A 6,790-nucleotide genomic window follows, 5' to 3' on the forward strand; every position below is an offset into this window, starting at 1 on the left:
GAATCAGGTGCCTAGGTCGAAAAACAACCAGGCGGATGCATTGTCAAAGCTGGCATCTTCCGCCTGCCATGATACGCCTCGATCAGTCTTCTGGGAAGGTCTTGAAAAGAGAAGCATCTAAGAGGATCCCGTTGGAATTTTGGACCGAAGCTCTACCTGGATGGATGGTATCCGGGCCTATCTCTCAGACGGCACACTTCCTGATTCGCCACAGGAAGCAACCATCTTGAAAAAGCGAGCTGCAAGATTCGAGTTGAAAAATGGAGAACTCTTCAAAGCGGGTTTCTGAAGCCTTTGTTGAAGTGTGTCACCCCAGAAAAAGGGAAAGAAGTTCTCGAAGACTTGCACTCGGGATTCTGCGCCTCTCACATAGGCGGCAGGTCCTTAGCCGTCAGAGCCAGACGACATTACTTTTGGCCCACTCTTGAGGCAGACGCCAAGGAGTTGGTGAAGAAATGTGACAAGTGCCAAAAATTTGGCAAACTCATTCACCGTCCGGCTACGGATCTGACGGCCATCCACAGCTCAATCCCGTTTGCAAAATGGGGCATGGACATTCTAGGTCCTTACACGCCTGCTCTAGGCGAAAAGCGCTACATCTTGGTGGTTGTGGATTACTTCACCAAGTGGGTGGAGGCTGAGGCGGTCAAAAACATCAAGACCTCAGACGTAATTTCCTTCATCTGGAAGAATGTTATCACCCGGTACGGGGTACCCATGTCTATGGTGTTTGATAATGGCCTCAGTTTGAGACGCCTCAGCTAAAAACTTGGTTGGGAGATCAGGGGATCTCAAGCTATTTCGCATCTGTTGGCCGGCCCCAAGCAAACGGCCAAGTTGAAGTTTTCAACAAACTCATCTCAGACGGCATTAAAAAGAAAATAGAAAGAGCCGGTGGCTTATGGGCAGAAGAATTAATCCATGTCCTGTGGGCCATCCGGACAACAGCGAAAGGAGCAACCGGTGAAACCCCATTTCTCATGGTTTACGGTGCTGAAGCCGTCTTGCCCATCGAACATTACGAGCCGACTCTCAGAGTCATGTTGTATGATGAAGAGGCAAACTGGGAAGCAATGCGCCTGGCATTGGATTCACTCCCAGAACGCAGGGGCAATGCCGCCTTGCGTCATGAGATTTACCGTCTGAGAATGACGAGAGCCTACAACAAAAAAGTACACAAGCGTCCTTTGAAAGTTGACGACTTAGTGTTACGAAAAATGGAGGCAGCCGGTAAGGCCAATGAGCTGGGAAAGCTAACCCCAAATTGGGAAGGCCCCTACCGGATCTATGAAGAAGTAAGGGACGACACCTACCGCCTGGAAACTCCAGACGGCAGGCACCTGCCTAGAACTTGGAATGTAGACAATCTAAAAAAGTACTACTTCTGAGAATGTAAACTTTTTGTAAACAGTGAGTCAGTTAATGAAGATTCAGACTTTGTTTGCAAAATTATCGTTTGATTATCCATCCGGGTAATATCCAGGCGGATTCCTCATTTACCTAACTAAGTTCGATACTTAGTGAAGGTTTCATTTGTTAGTCCGCCTGGGTAATACTCGGATCTCTTGTTTATTTAAGTTTGATACTTAGTTTATTCAACTGCTTGACTATCCGCCTGGGTAATACTCAGACGGATTCTCCATTTATCTAACTAAGTTTGATACTTAGTATGATCAAATATTTGTCTGTCCGTCTGGGTATTACCCAGACAGACTCGTATGCTTAAAAAACTAAGTTCGATACTTAGTGTAAATTCAACACTGATTAAGAAACTAAGCACAAAAACGTTTAGTGGCTACACAACCGGTCTCAAACAGGACCAGAGGCTAAAATGGCCGGATGGTTGCTATTTTTATAAAATCGCCTGTCCCAACATGGACAAAGGCGTCCGGCGACACCCCTCCGGGTGCAATCGTCGCAGAGAACAAATTATCTGTCAGTTCTACGTACCCATGCAGACGGCAAAAATTGAACGACCAAATTGGTCAACTCATAGCCGTCTGACTAAAATAACCTACGAAGATCGAATAAGTTCCTAAATACCGGATGCCCATAGGCATCAATCGGTAACCGGCTGAAGTTCTCACTTAGGTTATTTGTTTTAAAATGTCACCTCACCCCAATTGGGGCAAGAGTTCAATGGCTATGAAATCTCTACCAAGACGGGCATAAGTCGTCTGTGTAGTGACCGAAAATCCTGTTGGTGTACGGTTGTGCACTTGGTTTGGGGCAATCACTACTGTGATTGATTGACTTACAAACATATCATGCTCTTTGCAGCATCAGACGTTTTCAAGTCAATCAACCAGCTCCAATTGAAACCAATCACACAGCCGTCCAGGGGCAAGGATAGCCGGACTACTGATTAGTTAGGCAAGAAATCGCCGCATGCTTTTGATAAGTTAGGCAAAAATTAAAATTTGCAAAAAACAAAAATTCAAATGCAAAATGATCAAAACCGACTTAGTCGGTGCAATTCATAAAAGTCCATCCCACCAAACGATTGTAATGGATCAAATGTTAACCGGACCCCGTCCGGGAGAAAGAAATTGTTAATTAACCCGGCTCCATAGCCGGTAAAAACACGAATACTCGGCACGCAGGCCGGAAAAAGCAAGTTTTGGTATACAACCGCTGAATAAAAATTAAAAAAGCAAAGACTGGCATACTGCCGCTGAGGGGTCACTTCTGGCCTGCAGACGGAGCCTCCTGGTTCTTCCCCTTCTCCTCATCATCTGAGGGAATTAGATGCGCTTCGTCGGGACCAGGAAGCTCAAGCGCGGTTGGCTCATTGTTGCTGAGCCAGGCTTCAAAGGAGGCAGGCTCTGGCTCACCTTGCTCTCTCAAGTACACCACGTACTCGGCATAGCTGTGTGCCATTGCCCAGATGCTATAATCAGCGTTTGGGTACAAGGCAGCCCAAGCAATTTTCATACGGGCGTCGTTATCAGCATCACTCTCAGCAACAAGGCGGTTTTGCTCCGCCTCCAAGGTTGCTGCAAAGTTTTTCAGAGCTTGAGCAGCATCCTTCTCCAGCCTCTTAACCTTGGATTTCAGTTTGCCAAGGTCCGTCTGGGTCTTCTTGAGCGCCTCTTCAGCCTGTTTGGCGCTCTTGTTTGCTTTCTTCTGAGCCTCCTCCGCTCCCTTCTTGGCCGTCTCAGCATCCGTTACCCGCTGGTCGGCCGCCTTCAGATCTAGCTTCAGCTGCTGGATTTTAAACGCCTGTGTCATAATTATTGCTTTAGTTTCAAGTTCATTTACGATAGTTGAGTGTAAAGCAATATTATCAGCGTCTATGGCGGACTTCTTGGCCCTTTTTACCTCTTCCCGTTTGCGGGAATAAGGACGTTTGAGCCCGTCCACCCGCAGCATGGCCTGCAAAAAGCAGGCAGTATAAGAATTACAGGCGGGATAATTACTTGGAAAAAATAACATTGAATTGACAAGTTTCTTACCTCAGCCAGAAGGGATAGAATGCGTTCAAGATTGAACGTCTCTATCCCAGGGATATTGTCCTTATCCCTCTTCCGGACGGCATCCAGCATGGCCTTGGTGTGCTTCTGGACGCCTGGCCAGCGGGGAGATTGATCTGCACCACAATCAATACGTGATGAGTGCGAAACTAAGGCAGCACCTATTTGTTGTCGACCGTCTGAGGATGACGTCTGTTGGGAGTGGGATTTCACCCGTAAAGGCCACCCCAGCTCAAGCGGGGATTCAAAAGGGTTCTTACCTTCAGAGTTGGCCAAGCGGGAAACGCTTGCAGGCGTGGTGAACCCCGCGGCTGCTGAGGAGTTGGCAAGATCAAGGCACAGGCTGCCGCCTACCTTCTCGAGTCGCCCCGCTATCCGCATCGTCTTAGCCCCGGCTGAGGCGCCAGGAGTTGACGCAGAGGCAAACTTTTTTATTTTATTGAGAACGGCTAGGGCCTCCTCTCTAGCCCGTTTGAGATTCTTCTCAAACGATTTCCCAACTTCTCCCCCTGTGAAAATAAACAAGTAAAGGTTAGTATCCGGGCAAGACAGTTTATAAAATAAACTTAAGAAAGGATCAGGCGCTCAATACCTTGGCCCTGAGCTCGGCCGCAGCTTTCTCCGCAAGATCTTTGCGGATGGTCGCAGAAGACCGCTTGGGAGTTTTCTCCAACTGTAACATGTTTAACGCTTCTTCTGCAAAAAGAGAAGTTGATCAGAATCATAAATCAATTCCGATAGAAAAATACTACAGACGGTGTGAACCCAGGCGCATACGTTTATAAAACATGTGCCCTAGCCCGCAGGCGGCTAGGAAACATTCATCCCTAAACCAGGTGCTCTTGGGAATCCAATTCTTAGGGACTTTTATTGTTTCCCCGGTTGACAGAGTTGCGCCTGTGAGGCCGAAAAAGTCTGCCTCGATTATTTTGTCAAAGTCTTCCTCTGGGATCCGGGGAAGAGCGCACTTCCTGCCCAACAAGTCGGGCTTCTTATTGTACAGACGAAATTCATAATTTTCCCGTCTGGTCGGGGCTGACATTAGGTAGAACCTGTGCTTCCAGCCATCGAACTTGGAGACCTTGTCCAAGGTCATCATGTATTGCGGCTGTGTGGTTAGAGTATACCACGCCCTCCAGCCGCCTGGGCTTCTGCTGAGGTAATGCATGCTTGCAAAGGCCTCCTAGCCGGTATTAAACCCTTGGAACTCGCAGGCGGCAACATACCCCAGAATGTTGGTCCAGGAGTTGGGGGTAAGTTGCCAGACCCCAAGGCCGTAGCCTCTCAAAATTGCCTTCACTGCCTGGTGAAGGGGGAAGCGAAGGCCGACTTTGAACGCCGCCTCATAACAGCCAAGATAGCTGTTGGCGTTCTCTTGATCATCCCCCAAGCGACGATGCCCAGCTCAGGCGGCACCCGGATCTTATACCTGTCTCCAAGCGGGTGCATTTTCTTAAAGTCCTCTAAGTTCTCCCCCATCTGGATTCGGTCCTTGGAGGAGACGTGGATGCTGAAGGGATCGTCCTTCTCACTCCACTTTTTCCTTTCTTCCTCCTCGCTATCCAGAAGAGGGGGCAAGTCATCGCTGCTCTCGGAGGTAGAGGCGGAGCTGTCGCTCTCCGTCTCCCCCTCTCTTTGGTCCATGGGGGCAGAGGCGGCCTCGTTGCCGCCTTGGTCATACTCTTCCAAAAAAGAGTCTGCAGGGGTTGAAGGGGCTCGCGGAGGGGATCTCTCCAGAGCCGTCTGGTTTCCCTGACCAGTCGTTTCTCCCTTAGGCGTTTGGCCGCCTGAGCCTTCGCTCTTGTAATTCGGGTCCGTGGCCGTCTGCATTATCCGAGCCATGGTGTCCTGCACAGACACATAACTGGTCGGAATCCATGGCAAAGGGTAGTCCCAACACCCCGATCCGGCACTCCCAGTCCTAGACTCAGCCGACCCTGGTGACCGGCTGGACTCTAACCTAGGTTGTGCCGTGTGTGTTGGTGATGCATCCATTTATTGCAAGAAATATGTACAAGCGGTGCAAAAAGAAAAGAGCTGAAGAACAAACTTTCTTTCTCGCGTCTGCCTCAAACAAGTGACTTCTGCTCTCTCAGAGTTTTTCTCTCTAGGAAATTTTTGTAAACGTACAAAATTATGAGGGTAAAACGGCTATATATGGAGGGTAAATTTGGGGGCATTTCCGTAATTTACCCGGAAGGTGAACGGTTACTCTATAACGGTAAAATTACCGCTGGCCGGAGCGTGACATGTGTCACAGATGCCACGTGGCGTGCCACATCACATCTGTGAGGGGCAAATGTTTAGGGTAATTTTACCCTGCCACGTGGCCCAATCAGAAGGTGACACGTGTCATCCCCAGATTGGTCTAAAATGGACCAATCCCTGCTCGACACGTGTCATTCTCGAAATCAAGGGAAAAGGCGGCCTTCAGGCCCAAATCCCGAGAATGCCGCCAAACGGCGCATCCCACCAATGATTAGGGTTCAGTAACCTAATCAGGGGCACAATTCCCAAAGACCCTATAAATAGGGAGATGTCCCTCATTTTGAGGGCACGTTTTGATCATTTATTACACATTTACTCTTTGAGAGAGACATCCTAAGCTTGGAATCCGAGCAGATCCCTACCTAAATTTCCGCAACTAGAGGTAGTAGTGTTGCTAATAGTTTGAGGCAGGGCCTAAGCTTGCTTGTTTTGCTCTTGTTTGTGAACACTGATTATCCTTAAGACCTTAATGAATGATTTGCCTTGCTATTTTAAAAAAAATATTCTAAGATTTCTAATATTTAATCCATTTAATTATATCCCTGTAAAAAAAAAAATCCATTTAATTATATAAAAAAGTTTGTAAACGGTTCGATTTAGAAGCGGTTTGGTTCATAAACGGTTCGGTTTACAATCAGTTCGGTTTTTAAATGGTTCGGTGCAAACGGGTAGCAGTTTGCTAACGGTTCGGTGTAAGCGGTTTTTTTGCCAGTTTAACCGGTTTCGGGTTAGATACGATCGGTTCTTTTTCGGTTCGGTTTTCTTTCAATTCGGTTTATATTCGGTTCGGTTTGTTAACGGGTTCGGTTCTTATACAGTTTAATATTATTCGAGTCGATTTGGTTTCGGGTTTACTAAAATACGGTTCGGATCGGTTTTCGATTTCAAAAAATCAGTTTTTAATCGGTTCGGTTCTCATTTGGGTCGGTCGGTTTCGGACAGTTAAACGGTTTCGGTTTAAAATTTGACAGCACTAGTACAACGGTAGAAGTAATAATTTCACATAATTTTCTACTACGTAGCAGTTTAGCACGGAATAACGGATGCAT

The sequence above is a fragment of the Chenopodium quinoa genome, unplaced genomic scaffold (genome assembly GCF_001683475.1).
Source record: "Chenopodium quinoa cultivar QQ74 unplaced genomic scaffold, ASM168347v1, whole genome shotgun sequence".
In the NCBI taxonomy this organism is placed as follows: Eukaryota; Viridiplantae; Streptophyta; class Magnoliopsida; order Caryophyllales; family Amaranthaceae; genus Chenopodium; species Chenopodium quinoa.